At 45.0% G+C, this 18,409-nt stretch overlaps 1 long non-coding RNA gene across 1 annotated transcript; it reads right to left on the reverse strand.

Moving 5' to 3' along the window:
• Positions 1-660: 660 nt before the first annotated feature.
• LOC131276252 (uncharacterized) lies at positions 661-16,240 on the reverse strand. The gene is made up of 3 exons (XR_009183751.1): positions 16,125-16,240; positions 15,691-15,771; positions 661-965 (listed from the first exon to the last, which is right to left on the reverse strand). It is a non-coding gene; the product is annotated as an uncharacterized lncRNA (long non-coding RNA).
• Positions 16,241-18,409: the final 2,169 nt, after the last annotated feature.

Consider the following 18,409-nt stretch of genomic DNA (forward strand, 5'->3'; position numbering starts at 1 on the left):
GGGGTGGAAGCTTACAGTTAGAAGGCCTTAAAGAGTTCAACTTCAAGTTACTTCCTCACCAAACTCTATTACCACATGCTGGAAAAAGATGGCGGGCGATATCTGTGAGGGCTCAGCCTTCCTCTTCATCTTAAGGCTCTGTGGGTTCAGCTTCTTCCAGTCTCAGCTGAAGGCTGGCACAAGGCTCATCTCTCTCCCCAGGGCTTGTTTCTTTCTGGGCTAAGCTGTTCTGGTCTCTTCACAAGGTCAGCTCTAGACTCTCAAGCTCATCTCTCTTCCTGGGGCCTCTGCTGTGTCTATAGAGCTGTCTCTCTTCTTCTATGTTCTTCTGTGTATCTACTTTCATCTTTTCCCTAAGCAAGTGTCTGTATATATAGCTCACAAAGGGTGGGTGGGGACTCAAACTGAGTCACCCTAATGAGGTGGTCAAATCAAAGCCCTAATATTTTTTTTGAGGGACCAGGACCAGGGATTGAACCCGGGACCTTGTAAGTAGGAAGCTTGCACTCAACCAACCACTGAGCCACACTGGCTCCCTTGATTTGGCTTTTCCATTTGTTTGCTTGTTTGTTTTTTGTTTTTTCTGGAAGGTACCTGGAACTGAACCCAGGACCTGCCATGTGGGAAGCGAGCGCTCAACTGCTTGAGCCACATCCACTCCCCAAACCCCTAATCTTAACATAATTTAATCAAAGGCATCTCAACTGAATCTAATACAATCAAAGGGTATCATGTCCTTAGGAACAGACTAGTTTACAAACATAGTCAATATCTCTTTTTCAAATTCATAATAATATGATTTCAAAATAGTATCAAACTACCAGAGTATCTCTTCAGCTTCCCTTGCAGCTAGAGGTGACCATGAGACAAAGTTTTGACTGATGAGATGTTGGTGGAAATCCTTGAAAGAGATGCCCATTGTCCTTTTTCGTTCACCCTTTCCATCTGGAAGGCAGGCTCAATGCCTGGAGAAAGGAAAAAAATGAACAAACACAAACCCCTGACTTCTTTAAACACTCATGACAGGACTTTCTGTTACATGTAACAAAATGCTAACAGGTACATTATTTCACAGAGTTATTGAGAGTATTGTGACAACAAATACAAAAACGGTTAACATAGGGTCCTGCACATAGTCAGCATGCAATAAATGTTATTGGTTAACATTGTCATTACTATTATCATTATCATTATCATTATTATTATTATTATCCCCAGGGCTCCTTCATTCTCCCTCATCTCAAGCACAAGCTTTTGCCTTCTTCATTTATGCACGCTTTAGCCAAATCAAGGCACTCACTAATCTTAGCTTTTGGTTATAATCAACCCACAAAGTACTTTAGTTGGACATTGAAAAGTGATTATTTTAGATAGGCAGAGAGAAGGAACAATGGCCTTATTGGCAAGGGGGAAGGAGGAGTGTCACCCGAGGTAGAAAGGTCAGAAAGAAAAAGGTGGTGGAAACTCCAAGCTCTCACGCAGATTAGTGGGAGATCAGGTAGAAAGACAGGTTGGGCTGAAGTTTTTATGAAACCAGCAAGGAACAGACCAAGAAATTTGTAGTTAATGATTCTCTGAAAAACTTTAAAGTTTTGTTTGTTTTTGTTTTCAGAAGGGAAGTAGTGTGATTAAAGAAGTCATAACCCTGTCCCTTTTACTTTGTCGATGGGGTTATTCAACGTCCCTGGAATTTAGTTTGCTCAGCTCTGACATGAGGAAGTTAGAGCAGTTGATTCCAAAGACCCCTGCCAGTTCTAGAGCTCTATAATTCACTGGAAATGATTAAAATGGTCTAAAAATGCCTCAGCAGGAGTGAAGAGCCTCAATTTCAATATTAGCCCTGGCTTATCCTTCCACCCATTTAGTCTTTTGGTCAACGATGTTAATATGTTTTATGTTACACGTGAGGAACCTTGCTACTTTTTCAAGCCTTCTGGGAAGTGAACCTAAATGGTCCATAACCATTAGAATAATCTGCCTCAAACACGTCTCAGCAGTACTTACTGGACTCAGGTTAACCCATAGCAGCAACCCTGGGTTTGCTCAGCTTTCTTACCCCTTTGTCAACCAACTCGGGGACCTTTCAATGTCCTATCTCTCCAGTCAGAGATGAAACTCTTTCTCTCAGTTTCATCATGAGAGAGGGCAGATGGAATCCTTAGCTTAGTCCAAGCTAAGCAGAAAATCAACTTATAAATCAAGTGTGATACATTAGCACCCAGGTTTTAATAACTAATAGTGATTGTTTTTACATATCAGTTTATTATTTTCTGATTATATTATTTATGTCCAACATAAGGAAAATAAAAAAGATTAAAGAGGTCATAACTTACCATTCAAAGGGAAAAATACTAACTTTGGGGGTTGTATTAGTCAGCCAAAGGGGTGCTGATGCAAAATACCAGAAATTGGTTGGTTTTTATAGAATGTATTTATTTGGGGTAGGAGCTTACAGATACCAGGCCATAAAGCATAAGTTACTTCCCTCATCAAAGTCTATTTCCATGTGTTGGAGCAAGATGGCTGCCGACGTCTGCGAGGGCTCAGGCTTCCTGGGTTCCTCTGGACTCAGCTCCTCTGTTTCCTCCACAAGGTCAGCTGTAGACTATCAGGCGAACAGCTCTGTCTCTTACCTGGGACTCCAGCTTAAGACTTTAGCATCAGACTCCAATATCGAAACCGGCCGGCAAGCGCCAGGGAGAGCCAACTCAGCAAAGTGACACAACAAAGAAGGGAGACAAGAACACAGAAGAGCACACAGCAAATGGACACAGAGAGCAGACAGTAAGCAAGCGACAAGAAGGGAGGGGAAATAAGATAGATAGATAGATAGATAGATAGATAGATAGATAGATAGATAGATAGATAGATAGATAGATAGATGTCTAGACTCACCAGCCGTGGATGATATTGTTTGTTTTTCCTTTGATTTTAGTTATTTAGCTCAGCAAAAACAGATAATGTTGATTTCTAGTTGAAGCTGAAGTTGAACAATTTTCCATGTTTATATTTTAATCACATTACCTCTTTTGTAATTTAGCCTTTTCATGCCTTTTGCCCTTTGACATCATAGGAAATGGTGTTTTATCTCATTCTAAGAGCTTTTTATATAATAATAGACTGTCAAATTTGCCCCAAAATTTTTCCTAGTCTTTTCTTGGGGGGTACATGACTCAGTTTTAAAAAAACTCAACTTATAGAGCATCTGCCTACCATATGGGAGGTCCAGGGTTCAAACCCCGGGCCTCCTGACCTGTGTGGTGAGCTGGCCCATGCGCCAAGCTGATGCGTGTAAGGAGTGCCGTGCCACGCAGGGGTGTCCCCCACACAGGGGAGCCCCATGTGCAAGGAGTGCACCACATAAGGAGATCTGCCCCACTCAAAAAAAGCGCAGCCTGCCCAGGAGTGGCACTGCACACACGGAGAGCTGACAAAGCAAGATGATGCAATAAAAAGAAGCAGATTCCCAGTGCCGCTGATAAGGATAGAAGCGGTCACAGAAGAACACACAGCAAATGGACACAGAGAGCAGACAACTGGGAAAGGGGAGAGAAATAATTTTTTAAAAAATCTTTAAAAAAAAAATAATAATGTTTAAAGGGATATAACTAAGGAGTTTGATAATTAATTCTACTCTGATATCACCCTGTGTTTTAGTTCCCCGGGCTGCTCAAGCAAATAGCATGAAATGGGTTGGGTTAAACAATGGGAATTTAGTCTCTCATGGTTTTGAGGCTGGGAAAATGTCCAAATCAAGACATCGATAAAGCAACGATTTCTCCCCAAGTTGGGGCATTCTGGGGCTTGCAGCTGGCAGTCCTTGGTCCATAGCTTGTCAAATGGTAAGGCACAGGGCAGTGTCTCCTGGTCTCTTCCTTCCCTCCAGATTCTGTTTCAGCTCCTTGTTTCCTGTGGCTGTCCATCTGTCTGAATCTCATTCCCATATAAAGGGCTCCAGTAACAGGATTAAGACCCACCCTGACTGAGCTGGGCCACCTTAACTGCTGCAGCCTCTCCAAGAGTGGCTCCCTGCAATGGGTTTCCACCACAGCGATGGATTAGATTTAAGAACATGTTTTTCTGGAATACACACAGCTTCAAACCACCACACCTTACTTATATGGGTGTCTATACACAGAATTTTATAGAATAACATGATTATACAAGTAATTAGCATGTCACTAAATATATACTATTAATATATAATTATTTCTATTGCTAAATAATATATAAGTAATTAGCATATCACTAAAGATTAGCATATCACTAAAGTTACAAATGTAAATTTAGTCACATGGTGACTAAATTTTAAGATTCTCAAGGAGGTTTAATTCATCCATTTCTCAGAATAGCATTGGTAGAACTGTTAAATGTCAACTTCCACATAGTCTGTAAAATGTGAGCAAGCTTGATATCATAGCCAATTCTTTTAGTCTTTCTTTCCTTTAAGTAAAGGAAATTTACTTATTACTTATAAATAAAATAATTTTTAAAATGTATACTTATTTTCATGTTTTAAGAAAATATTTAGTAATATAGTTCAAATTTAGGTAAACTTTCAAATTACATTTCACTAAATTGTCTAATGTTAGGAAAATTAGCACTCTTGCTATTCTTTTATTAATTTCTTCTACTTTAAGGAATGCACTCTTCTGTAATTTAGAAGAAAAGACCTTAAAAATTCAAGCCTTAACTTGAATGAATCAGTGGTTCCACTCTAAGAAAAACTAGATAGGCATTTATTTACCTCACATATACAGATCTTCTGTTACCAAAAAAGACCTAGGCATTAGAAGTCTCCATTAAAATCTTATAGAATTCTATATCTTTTGACAGATGTTGAGGATTGAATTATGCCCATCACAAAAGGCATATTCAGGTGTCAATCCCTGATTCTGTGGGTGCGAACCCATTTGTAAATAGGAGCTTTGAAAACATTTCTTCAGTAAAGGTGTGCCCAAACTGAATGAGGATGGGCCTTAATCCAATACGGCTAAAGTGCTGGTAAGTAAAGGAAGCTGGGCACAGACAGAGAAGCCAATAGAGACCCTGAAGCTGGAAGTCAACAGAACACAGAAGAGGAAAAAGAAGATGCTGCTGTGTGCATTAACATGGGAAGGTAAAGCCAAGGAACCCCAAAGATGGATGGCCAGCCCGAGGATACCAACCCCAAAAGGAAGCCAGCTTTCTAGTCTCTAGCCGGGAAATTCTTGATGTTAAGCCAACCCATTCAATGGTATTTGATTTAGTTTAGGAAACTAAAACAAGTCAAAGTACTTATCAATCTACTCTTACCAGATTTTATTAAGTTCTTGGCTATGCTGCAAAAATGAATTTCAAGAGCACACAGGTGAGTTAGACCAGTAATTTATTCAGGTAGGGAGGGAAGAGAAACGGGGGAAGATTACAGATCAGGGGTCCCAGGTAGAGAGGAGAGGGTGAAAAGTGATAAAGAGGAGGCTGATTTACAGGCTACGATTTCCCATTATAGGCTATACATGTCCAGGTTTTACTTGCATGGTGATTCAAGTGGGGGAGAAGGCAGCTGGAGTCCAGGTCCGGAGGCAAGAATAAGCGAGAGAGCAAGAGCACTCCTTCAGGCCTTGCACCTGGCTTTTGAACTGCTAATTATCCCACCCCTTTGCTAAGAGCAGGGGAGGAGTCCCAGCCTCTTACTGCTTGGATTGTTTATTTCCCCCACTAATCTCCCAGGGGGGCCCAATGATAAAGTCCTTAGGGAATATCCGGGGCTTCTCCTGGCTTCAGAGGAAGTCTTCTTCTGAGCGGCAAAATCTTGGGGAGGGTCTTCCAGCAGTCATCTTGGGGTTGCTGATGTCCACGTGGACTGCTTGCCAGGTTTCAGATCCATCTGTTGTTCCCCTATCTTACTAGCCTGCTTCATTCCCCCCTCAGAGAGTTTGTATCTTTCATCTTAAAGGGATGTTAAAGGGAAACAATTATTCTTCTGTAGCTACTTCCTGCTGGTTAGGGGTAGTAGGTCCTACCTGACAAGGTGTAAAACCCTCCTGCTAGTCTATCTTGGTTGGAGGAAGATGGATTTGGCATCCTGGGTGAAGCTGACTGAAATTCCCATATAGCTAACAAGATGTTGATTCTTGTTAAAAATAGACTTGATTAAAATTTTGAAACTATATGTTCCCACTAAGTTTTAAACATGTAACCACAGACGTGGAAAAGGCTACATGCCTGCAAAGCCTACATTTTCCTGAAGTTGGTGGGAAACAGTACTCTTTCTTAAGTTATTTTATGCTGTTGGTTAATGCTAGAGAGAAATTGCAATAGACAACATGGCTAGGTATAAACTGTCAATCCCAGTTCCTATGGTAGAGGAGAGGAATGAGAAGAAGCATTCTCCTTTTCAGTTAAGCTAAAGAAGATGAAAACAGACAAGGTTTTTAAAAAGGGGTGTTTGGTTCACTCTCCCCCTAGCAATAGGCATTTGGGCTAGAGTTACAGGGAATAGCTGACTTTGACATAGACACTACTTAGCTTTGTCGCTTGCAGATGTATTTTAGGCTGTCCAATGACTGGCATTTGTCCATCCCATCAGGTGCTTCTGGTGAGCTGGCACTTTCTTGGGCAGCTGGCTTCACCTAGGATTAGTGTACCAAGTGGACATTCCTTTAACTTTAATAGCTGTGGGAGTGATCAGAACTACAGAGTAAAGATCCTTATGTTTTGGCTCTAATTGAGCAACTCCTGGTAATTTCTTTGGCTGTCTTCACCAGGCTTTGTCTTTCAAAATCCTGTTTGGCTAAGCTGGATAGGGCATCCCTCCCCAGATGAGTGGCTTGGTGAAGTCCACGAAGGACTTTTCAGTCCTGCCACTGTTCCTGGTAGGTAGACTTGAGTATCCTTAACAAGCCACCCGTCAGCCTCCAGGGTGGACCCCAGGCTAGCTGCCCTGGTTGTTTTATCCTAGGTGTACTGTGGAACTTCAAGTACTGGTACAGATGCTGGAATAAGGGGTAGGAGGGAACACTTGGTTTGTGCTGCTGCTTTAGCACTGTGTCAGCCTGAGCATTTCTCTTTGCTATAGCAGTATTTGTCTTCTGATGCCCTGGACAATGCATAAGTGCTGTTTCATGAAGTAATAGTATGGCTTTTAGTAAGTCTAGGATTTCTTGCCTGTGCTTAATAGGTGATCTACTGTGAGTAAGCAAGTTTCTTCGTTTGCTATACAGCAAAGTGAGTGTGGACAAGGAAGGCATACTTAGAGTCTGTGTTAATATTAGCCCGTTTTTTGGCTGCTATCTTTAAACTCCAGCTCTGCCTTCTGGGCTGAAGTTGCAGGGGGACAAGCTTTGTCTTCTGTGCTTTTAAATTGAGAAACCACTGCACAGGCTACCCTTTCAACACCTTCATTAATAGAACTGCTTTTATCTGTGAACTCTTCAATGTTTGGGTTCACAAAAGTCTCATCTTTTAGATCTGGCCTGCCTGAGTAATTTTGGTTAAGAGTTTCAAGGCAGAGTGGAGAAGGGTCCCTCAGGATCTGACCTTGGGCCCTCCACTGGTAGTGGGGTGGCTGGATTGAGAGTGTGACATACCCTTATCTGCACCTTGGGGGTTTCTAGTCATTGAGCCTGGTATTTAATTAACTGGCTTCCCGTGAGCCACTGGTGGCCCCTGGCCCCAAGCACATCCTTTACCTGATGTGGGGTGAAGACTATGAAAGGTTGCCCCCAAGTTAGTTTGGCGGCTTTTTAATTAAAAGGGCTGTTGGCCCCAGGGCTCTCAGGCAAGGTGGCCATTCCTTTATCTTATAGACATGTTTATTAACTACTCAGAAAATGAAGTTTACCAGGCCTTTTTTTTTTTTTAAGATTTATTTTATTTATTTCTCTCCCCTTCCCTCTGTTGTCTGCTCTCTGTGTCCATTTGCTATGTGTTCTTCTGGGTCCGCTGGCATTCTCAGTGGCACCAGGAATCTATGTCTCTTTTTTTATTGTGTCATCTTGCTGCTCTCCACTCCTGGGTGGGCTGCACTTTTGTCGCGTGGGGCGGCTCAATGTGGGGCACATTCCTTGCACATGGGGCTCCCCTACATGGGGGACACCCCTGCATGGCATGGTACTCCTTGTGTGCTGCAGTGCTGCATATGGGCCAGCTCACACATGGGCCAAAAGGCCCTGGGTTCAAACTCTGGACCTCCCATATGGTAGGCAGATGCTCTATCAGTTGAGCCACATCTGCTTCCCTTACCAGGACTTTTAACATGTTCAATGTCCTTCTGTATATGAGCTAATAGAAATATCACCATAATCATCAGACATATATCTAGAACAGGACATAGGTACAATACTTAATACAATTAATGTACTACTCAATGCATAAGTTTCTCTTTGAGCTGTGATTAATAGATTTAAGTTTCAGGTTTGCAATACCTTACATGTTATTTCTCCATGGGAGCAGGCCATAATGCCAATTGTGTTAAGTTTTACTCACAGTACCCTGGTGATCATTGCTCCACTTGTATGTTCTTTACAGAAGCTACAGCACCGTTGATGCTAGAGAGAAGCTTGGAAAGTAGTTCCAGTATTCCCCCGGCCTGGTGCATAGCACCCTTTGGCACTATGAAACAGTGCCCATCTGGAGGTGATATCTATTGTACATCTGGCTACATTGAGCCACCGTTGGCTGCTGCAAGGTTTTGAAACTGCAACGTAGTTTCCATCAACTTCAGGAGCACAACTGGAGATGTAGTAAATATCCTTTATTGTTTTAGGGGTTAGTGACCAATCTAGCCAATAACTCAAATGGAGAGGTAACCTCCAGTGTATTGAAGGCTTGGTTTGAATGCGTAAGAGTTTGACAATGCTGAAGTTTATCTCTTGAACAACTTTGTGAGATTTTTCCATGTTTTCTAGTAGTTAAATAAATTCCACTTGTGATTTATATGTTAAATTCACTAGCAAGCCAGTGTTGACTTTTAAAGACTCATTTTCAGGTTACTGTTCACAATTATCCGATTTGTAACAGATGAACCCCAAATCTGATTTCCTAGGAACAAGCAAACTGACAAAGTTAAATGGATTTCAAAGTTGAACACAAAATTAAGCAGAGAGTAAAACAGAATTTTATACCTTTAGTATTTCTAGGAACTCTTTGACTTTAACTGTTGGCACATGAGGTTTTTTTATTTTGATCACTATTCACACATTTTATAGGCACAACTGAGTTTAAACTGAGAAGTTTGAGGTTTATTTTTTCATTTCTTTAAGGAGACACGACATGAGGTTTCTGGGCCTCTGATCTATCTGTTTTTTTTTTTCTTACACTGGTTTAACTGGAAATCAGGGTCCTATACAGAGGCTGCTCTCAGCTATACTGTGGCTGTGTAGACCCGCAGTAGGCAGAATTGCCTGATTCCTGAGAAGATACTCCTACGGGGAATTTACTGGTGGGCTAGAAACTATGCCCATTATTCTAGGAAGAATGAAGAAGCACCTTTTTAGTTGACTGATCTGGCATCCCAGAGTCCTAGTCTGACTAAGGTTCACCACTTCCTATAATTTTGGAGCTGAAGCTCTGTCTCAGAGTCCTGAGAATTTTTATTCAGAGCCGACCTGGCCCACAGGCGTCCCTGAGTGGGCGACCTAGGTCCTGGGGGATATCGGATGCTTCCTGTAACCGTCAGATCAGTGAGCCCAAGCCCACTTGGTGGGAGACTGAGCGGTGGCCCCAAATCAAAGCACCTGAGATGTCAGTCTCTCAGGGGATATTCGACTGCTCTCTGAGTGGATGGGCCCAAGGAATGGGGCCACTCAGTTTCCTGCTCTGGATCTCAGCACCCCTGACCTTTACAGGGTCCAAGGCCAACTGACCCAAACGGAATTCCTGAATTAAACCTCAGGAAACACTTGGCTGCTCTCTGATGCCCGCCACCCCGGGGAATTGTAGAGCCCCTGCCACCGGGCTTTCCTGGGCCGCCTGGACTTGGGAGACAGGCTGACTAGATTTCAGCCTGAAGCTGCCAAGCCAAATAGTGCTTCTTCCTTGAATACTGCTCCTTCCTCTGAGAAGGGACAAAAATAAAGCCATCCTAGTTTCCTGACTTTACTGTCAGATAGTTTCCCAGTTAAATAAACCAGCTTTCAATAGACCATTAAGTGATTAGATTAATTGCTCTAGCTAACAGGCCTTGGGGCCCTGAGGCAATGGTTTCTTTGCTAGACAAAGGCACTTTTCATTTTCACAGTTTTTGAAACAGACCAAAGCATTCTAACACAAACCTGTAAAGAGAAATTCAGTAGCAAGAAGTAGAAAGGTAAAACATGGGAAAAGGTTAATTGTGCAAGGGTGTCCTGCCTGGGACACCCCTGGGGAAGGGAACTCCCCCTCACAACCCTTTTGGCTCTGCCTGCCTGGATGGTCTGCAAAGGCAAGGATGCCCTGGGAGGGGTGAGCCCCGCGGCTTCCCGCCACTGCCACGGTGCTGCTGAGGAGAGAAGGAAGTAGATACAACCCCAGGTATTGGTTCCTCTGAGGGCTACAGAGACCCACAGGTTCTATGGTCATGGCAGATGGAGTTCCGTGCCAGGTCAGCTGGCCCTACTTTGGAGTTTGTGTTTCTGTGTGATGGAGCTGGACTCAGATGTGATCTTTGTCCACAAGCCTCTCCAGTTACTTTTACTGGAACTGTAGTTGGTGCTGGGGTTTAGTGTATATCCAGGGGACCTGAATCTCTGGACTGACCATGTGATAGCCAGGCCCTGAGCCTCAACAGACTTCAGCTCCTACACTCTGGTTTATTGGACTTACCCCACTCAGGTAACAGGGAGGTGAAGAGGGTCAGCCACCACACCAGGGAGCCAAGCGTGCCCACAACTGCAAGCAGGAGAATTGCACCCAGCATCCATGTGGAATCTAACCCCCTCTTGATCTAGAGGGGGAATGGACACAACCATTCTATGGTCCACAGGATGGAGGAATAGAATATGGATTAGAGTGGACTTACTGATATTCTATTCATCAACTATTGTGATTAGTAATAGAAGAAAATGTAGCATTGGTGTGGAGAAAGTGGCCATGGTGGCTGCTGGGGGTAGGGAGTAGGAGGAAGAAATGTGATGTGGGGACATTTTCGGGGGTTGGAGTTGTCCTGGGTGGTGCTGCAGGGACAGTTACTGGACATTGTATGTCCTCCAATGGCCCCCTCGGTGGAATGTGGGAGAGTGTGGGCTATGGTGTGGACCATTGACTATGAGGTGCAGTGGTGCTCAGAGATGTATTCACCAAATGCAATGAATGTCTCATGATGATGGAGGAGGTTGTTGTTATGGGGGGAGGAGGGGCGTGAGAGGGTGGGGGGTATATGGGGACCTCATATTTTTTTAATGTAATATTAAAAAAATAAATAAAGACCAAAAAAAAAAAAGATGCTAAAAAAAAAGGCAATGGCAGGCAGGCCCAAGGACAAAGACCCCGACTGCTAAAATGGATTGAAAAAGAAGCTTCGCAGGGCCTGGTGCTCTGCTGGAGAACCTGTGTCTTGGCAGGGCCATGATTTAAGCCATTGCCCTATGACCCAGCCTCCCTGGCTGGGGTCAGATCTAACAAACTTGGGCGCACGGCGCAGACGTAGAGAATTCCCGAGACCTGGCCCTTCCCCCCCAGGATTATGACCTTTGGGGGCTCATAAGTGAACCCATTTAAAATAGAGAACCAAAGGGAGGCAATGAACAGGCTGTAGGCCATAGTTTCACTCACTGATAAACTCCTGGACTGGCTCACTAAATATGCTGCTGGATTTTGTCTAGGTTCTTCACTACGCTGCAGAAATGAATTTCAAGAGCCCTCCGGGTGAGTTAGGTCAATAATTTATTCAGGTAGGGAGGGAGGAGAAATGGGAGAAAATAACATAGCAGAGGTCCCAGGTAGAGAGGAAGGGGCTGAAAAGGGATAAAGAGGGCTGATTTATAGGCTACAATTTCCCATTATAGGTTATAAATCCCCAAGTTTTACTTGTGTGGCCATGTGGCAGAGAAAAAATGTTGAGAGTTGTGCTCAGACAGCAGAAACGAGTCCAGAGGCCAGAGAGCAGGAAGCTCGCAGGCCTTGTGGTTTGCTTTATAAACTGTTAATTATTCCACCCCTTTGTTAATGGCAGGGGAGGGGTTCCAGCTGTTTGCTGTTTAGATTGATCATCTCCCCACCCATCAATCTCCCGGGAGGGCCCAATGATAAAGTCCTTGGGGAATATCCTCCGGGGCTTTTCCTTGCTTTGTCTTTGCCCTGGATGGCAGAATCTTGGGGGTGAGGGTCTCCCAGCAGCCATCTTGGGGGTTACTGATGACCACGTGGACTCACTACCAGGTTCCAGATCTGTCTATTAATTCCCTATCTTACTAGCCTACTTCGCTACCAAGAAGTATTTATTAAATCCTTGCTTTACACCCCGGCCTCAGGCTGATGCTAGAAAAATAAAAGTGAAGAAGTGTGCCTTTTAGTTAGAGCAGAGGAGGGAAAACGAGACATCAAGCTGGAGCTTGCTGATCCAGCTCATAAATGGTCTTTTATAACCTGTTACAGAATATGGATTTTATCCCACAGCAATTGTCAACTATAAAAATATATACATATTTGGCTATACTGTAAATCAGTGGGCATCTATAAATTACATATAGACATATATGATGTTACCTTTGCCATATTGGCAGCCCATAAATCTAAAAATTAAGTAATTAAATGTCAGCACTTCTTGTATTAAAAAAAAAAAATGTGTCTTAGAAAGATAACCCAGGCAGCAGTGTAAAAAATGGAGCGGAAAGAGGCGATACAGGTGGAAGGTGACCCATCGGGAGATTGATTGTAATAGGCCAGGTGATAAATTATGAAGGTCCGATGTTACAAGACAGCACGCTAAGCTCGGCAGGGAATAGAGAGAGAAACACGACATGGCCCTGGCCGTCAAGGATGAATGAGTGAAAATGCCAGACTCCAGGCTTGTTTACCCGCACATAATATCCCCAGAGACAGTGATGTAGAAAGATAGGAATAAGGAAAGATCGATTTTTATGAGAATCCTGCCGAAGGTAAAGATTATGGAAAGCAATAATTCCTGCCTGATCTTTTCGATTTGACTCTGTCCTTTCCCGTGTCTTTCTAGAATCTATTTGTACACCTGCTGTGTGTGCTTTGACTGTCCACACAAAACAAGACAATGGGAACTACGCAGCAGCCAGCGGTTGTCTGGGCTTGTTAGCGGATGTGATTTCAGTAACAACTTGCTGACTCAGAAACAGGAGAGCAAAAATCTCTCCCTGTTCTGTGGCCAGCCAAGCAATCCTAAAACAAAGTCCACTGTGATGGGGTTCTTTTCATATATTGCCCAGCTTGCTCATTTGTTATGTCATTCAATAACCTGAACTGTTTCCTTCCAAATTTAAAGAAAGAAATGAGTCATACAAATCATTTCCGGGGCTTGGTATCCAGGACCAGGTAACAACCAAAAAAATGACTAACCTCTTTGCTGGCCTTGGGCCTCAGTACTTAATTTATCTCCAGTGTCAGCTCCAGGGAGTAAGCTCAAAACACAGTGGCTGCCACACCCTCCCCTGTTCCTGCTGGAGGAAAAAAAACCAAAACATCCTGCAAAGAGCATCTTCCCAGAGTAGAAAAAGGAGAGCATTTGGAATCAGATGTGATTGACCTCTGGCTTTGTTGAGGCTGGGCCATCTCCTGGACATTAGTTAGCGCTCTTAGCCTTGGGTGTCTCACCTGTAAACTAGTAGTGACAATGTAACCACACAGAGACATTCAGGAAAATATAGATAAAATGCCTGGCATGCTTGTACATTGCTGATAGGAATGTAAAATGGTGCCACCTTTTGAAAAAACAGTTTGGCAGTTTCTTAAAAGTTAAACATAAATTTGCCATACAAAACACGGCAGTTCTTTTCCTGGGCATCTACCCAGGAGAAATGAAAACACATGTCCATACAAAGACGGGTGGGAGAACAGCATTCATCATGAATGAACCACAAAAACATTATGCAGAGTGAACGAAGGCAGACGAAAAAGACATAGTTTTACGTTCTATCTATGTGAGGAAAGCAAATCCAGAAAAGGCAAGTCTCTGGAGACTTCAAATGGCTTAGAGTCACCTGGGACTGGGGGGGGGGGAAGGGTGTGATTACAAATGGGCACGAGGGCTCTTTTAGGAAAGATGAAAATGCTCTAAAACTGGATTGTGAACATTCACTAAAAGTCACTGAATTGTAGGGTAAAATGATAGGATTTTGTGGTGTATAAATTACCCTGCAATAAAGCCACGTAAGCTGACAAACACCAGGCACGTGGCCAGTTCTCAGTACTATGGTGAGTAGCTAATTACTAGCAGGTCGCTGCTACTCCAAGCAGGCTACATCCTTGGCGTATTTGTACTCTTGTTTCTAAGACAGTGTTTCACACACTTCAGTCATTTTTTTTGGTACTGGTGTTGCTGGATTTCCTCTAGGTTATTGGCTGTGTTACAAACAAGAATTTAAGTACATGCCAGTTTAGTTAGGCCAGGAGTTTATTAAGAAAAAGAGAGAAGAGAAATGGGAGGAGAAATGAGGGAAAATATAAGATTATGGGGCTCGGGTATCTTTGTGGGCTGGTCGAGGCAGAGAGAGGAAAAAGGAGAAAAAGGGTTAAAAGGGCTGGTTTACAGACTTTAAATCCCCATTACAGATTACAAATCCCCAGGTCTACTTGCATTCTGGTCCCGGCAGGGAAAGGGCATCATAGGGTGATTTAGCTTCGTGCTTGCTTTTGAAGTCATTAATTATTCCACCCCTTTGCTAATGTTGGGGGGAGGGAATCCCAGTTGTTTGCTGTTTTGATTGGTTACCCCACCCATCAATTACCTGGGGGCAGGGGATGACAAGGCCCCTTGACATTAGCCGGGGCTTTTCCTTAATCCTGGACAAAATCCTGTTCCTAATGGGGGTTCTTCCAGGAGCCATCTTGTGGGGTCCTTCCCTCCGGGAGGGTTCCCATGGCCACATGTTTCACGGCTGTGGTTTCCTGCAAGGTCCTGGATCTGTCTTTTCATTCCCTAAACTAGCCCGCTTCACCAGGGCTGGGATTAAACCCAGGACCTCATGTGTGGGAAGCTGGAGCTCACCCACAGAATCACTTCGGCTCCCCTCAGTTGGTTTTTTCATTTGTTTACTTGTTGTGTGGGTTTGTTTGTTTTTAAGAAGCAGCAATAACCGAACCCGGGACCTCCCATAAAGGAAGCAGGTGCTCAACCACTTGAGCCACATCCACTCCCCAAATATCACTTTCTTTTTTTTTTTTTTTACCACTTAACAGTTTTTATTTATTTATTTTAATTTTTTATTCATAAGTATCACTTTCAATATTTGGTCCACATCCTTGTACCACTTGTACAATTATTAACCCAACATTTTTTCTTTAACCAACATATTTTTTTAACCTAAATAAGTTTGTTTAAAAAGAACGCCGGTGGAACGAATGTGGCTAAAGCAGTTGGGCTCCCGTTTACCATATAGGAGGTCCAGGGTTCGATGCCCAGGGCCCTCCTGGTGAGGGCAAGCTGGCCTGAGCAGTGAGCTGGCCCATGTGGAGTGCCGGCCCACGCAGGAGAGCTGGCTGACACGGAGAGCTGGTGCAGCAAGATGATGCAACAAGAGACAGAGACAATGAGAGACATACCAGAACAGGAAGCTGAGGTGGCAAGAGAGTAATCGCCTCTCTCCCTCTCCAGAAGGTCCCAGGATCGGTTCCCAGAGCTGCCTGAGAATACAAGCAGACACGGAAGAACACACAGTGAATGGACACAGAAAGCAGACAACGGAGGGAGGGGGAGAAATAAATTAATCTTAAAAAGAGAGTTGGTAAATGGACCACCAGTATCACTTGTCATAAATAAAATGTACTGTGAAAATAAGCACAAGGAAAGTCGAATATTCTTAGTTCGTAGATAGATGTTGCCTGAAGAAGGCTTGCTTTCTCCACTTGAAAAAGGAGACAAAGTGTTAGGAAGGTGATTTAGACACGTGAGCACCAACTGAGAATTTCTCTTTGCTGTAATCGAAACTGGTGACTGTGATCCAAGGCTGAGAATAAAGACAGTTTTTTGGACCCACCTTCAAGCCACAAAACAACTGAGGCCAGATCCTTCCCTGGGGCTTATCAGAAGACAGCTGGGTCAGCTTCTGCAGCTTTATCATCATCCCCCGCAGGCCCTCGGGGCAGCTGCCTGGAGACGGAGGAGGCGGGCAGGGGCGCCCCCCGTGCTGGCCCACCAGTCAGGGGAGAGGCCGTGTGGCTTGGGGCTCACTAGTGCTCCTCCCCTCAGGGCCTCAGACCCTCTCTCCAGGACTGGGGTCTGGTGGCAGGGAAGCCTCTCGCTCCCGCCGGGAGGTCTGCTGACCGCCCTGGGCCGCGCGCCAGGCCCGCTGCGGCCTGGACAGGGCCGTGGGAGGAGCCCGGGCGCGTCCTCTGCCTCGAGGTGTGAGGGAGACGCTGCACCCGTCTTGGAGGCCCAGCGGGGGTGAGGTCAGGCCGAAGGGGTGTTCGCGCATCAGGGCGCCCCAGGCCCTTCGGAGAACGTGCCTCGCCCTGGAGTGAGACGCGGAACGGGGACGCCCAGGATGAGGGGCCTCCGTGGCCATGAAGTGTTGGTGACAGAGGCCACGCCGCCAGGAGGGGTCAACAGCAGGCCCAGTCTCCTCCCGCCTTTCTCCCCTGCTCCCACGTGCCGGCCGAGAAGTCTGGAAGGACGGGGGGAGGCGCGGGCCAGGCAGCAGCTCAGCGAGAGTGTTAAGTATGTGAGTGAAGTTCTACGCTTGACCGGTTTTTCCCTGGAATTAAAAGGGACCGGAAACGCACCGCCTCTGAGCCGGAAACAGTCGTGGGCGGGAGGCGATGCGCATGCGCAGGGCACAGGGCGGCCCCTGTAGAGCACGCTCCGCTGTACCTTGTCGTGCGCGGGGCCAGCCTGTGCAAGGGACTGGGCGGGGCAGGACTGAAGCCACATTCACAAGGCCAATCCCGTCATGTCAAAAATTACCCTTGGAGCCTCCTTTATTTTGGGAAACACTGCTGGAGGCTAGACGAGCGCTGGCGGTCCCCAGCCTCCCACCCCGGGGTGGCCCACTGGGGACACTGAAGAATGGGGTGACGGAGCTGCATCTCTTCATCGTCAGAAACCTCCGTCTGTCCCTTCCAGGCCGTGGACGTCCAAGGCGAAATGTAGTCACTCCGCATTCCTGGCCAAAACGACTATATTTCTCTCCCTCCGCCTCCCCCCCCCCATTCCATTTCCCTCAACTGTCCTAATTCCTTCCCTGTTACTGATTTCTTGGCTCTGGCCTTTCCTTGGGTAGCAAGGGGAGTCTCTGCCCAGCAATTTTGCTTCGCCGGCGCTGGAGGCAATAGGATGCGGTACGGAAACTCCAGCCTGCGGACAGAGTCTGAGTTCAGTTTCCACCTCTTGTTGTTTATTGGGTCTGAGACCAGTCCTGGACCTCTTTTATTTGAAAAATCTGTGCTTATTTTTTATTTTTTTTACCAACTCTGTTTCAAATTCACAAAAATAAAAGGGCAGGAAAGGGCAGCTCAACAAGTTATGAAAACATTACTCCTAAAAAGTTCCCTTTCAGGCACTTTTACCTCCTGTAATTCCAACTGCTAACTCAGTTGTTACTCTAGTCCCTGGACCTCTTTTTTTAAATTTATTTCTCTTCCCTTCCTCCCTTCCCACCCCCCACCCCCAGTCGCCCAGTTGTCTGTTCTCTTGTGTTCATTCACTGTGTGTTCTTCTGTGTGTGCTTGTGTCAGCAGCACCGGGAATCTGTCTCTTTCTGTTGCCTTTTCTTGCTGCTTCAGCTCTCCGTGTGTGTGTGGTGCCACTCCTGGGCAGGCTACACTTTTTTTTTTTGGCGCTGGGTGGCTTTCCTTATGGGGCGCACTCCTTGCGCGTGGGGCTCCCCTACGTGGGGGACACCCCATGTGGCATGGCACTCCCTGCACGCATCACTGCTGTGCATGGGCCAGCTCACCACATAGGTCAGGAGGCCCTGGGTTTGAACCCTGAACCTCCCATGTGGTAGGCGGATGCCCTATCCATTGGACCAAATCAGCTTCCCAATCCCTCGACCTCTTGAATCACATTTATTTTTCTGTTAAATGGTATTAATCATAATAATTGCTTTACAGGCCTGTTGTGAAGCTCAGATAAGGTCATGTGAAAATACACTTCATGAAATTCTACAAAAATGGAGGTTTGATATAAGTAATTGGAAAAGGATCCCATGATCATTAATCAAAAAGTTAACATTGGTAAGATGGTAATACTCCTCCAGCTTACATACGCTTCAACAAAATCTCCATGAGAATCACCTCTGACTCATTTGTAGAAATTGATAAG

Source organism: Dasypus novemcinctus, chromosome 27 (genome assembly GCF_030445035.2).
Source record: "Dasypus novemcinctus isolate mDasNov1 chromosome 27, mDasNov1.1.hap2, whole genome shotgun sequence".
Lineage (NCBI taxonomy): Eukaryota > Metazoa > Chordata > Mammalia > Cingulata > Dasypodidae > Dasypus > Dasypus novemcinctus.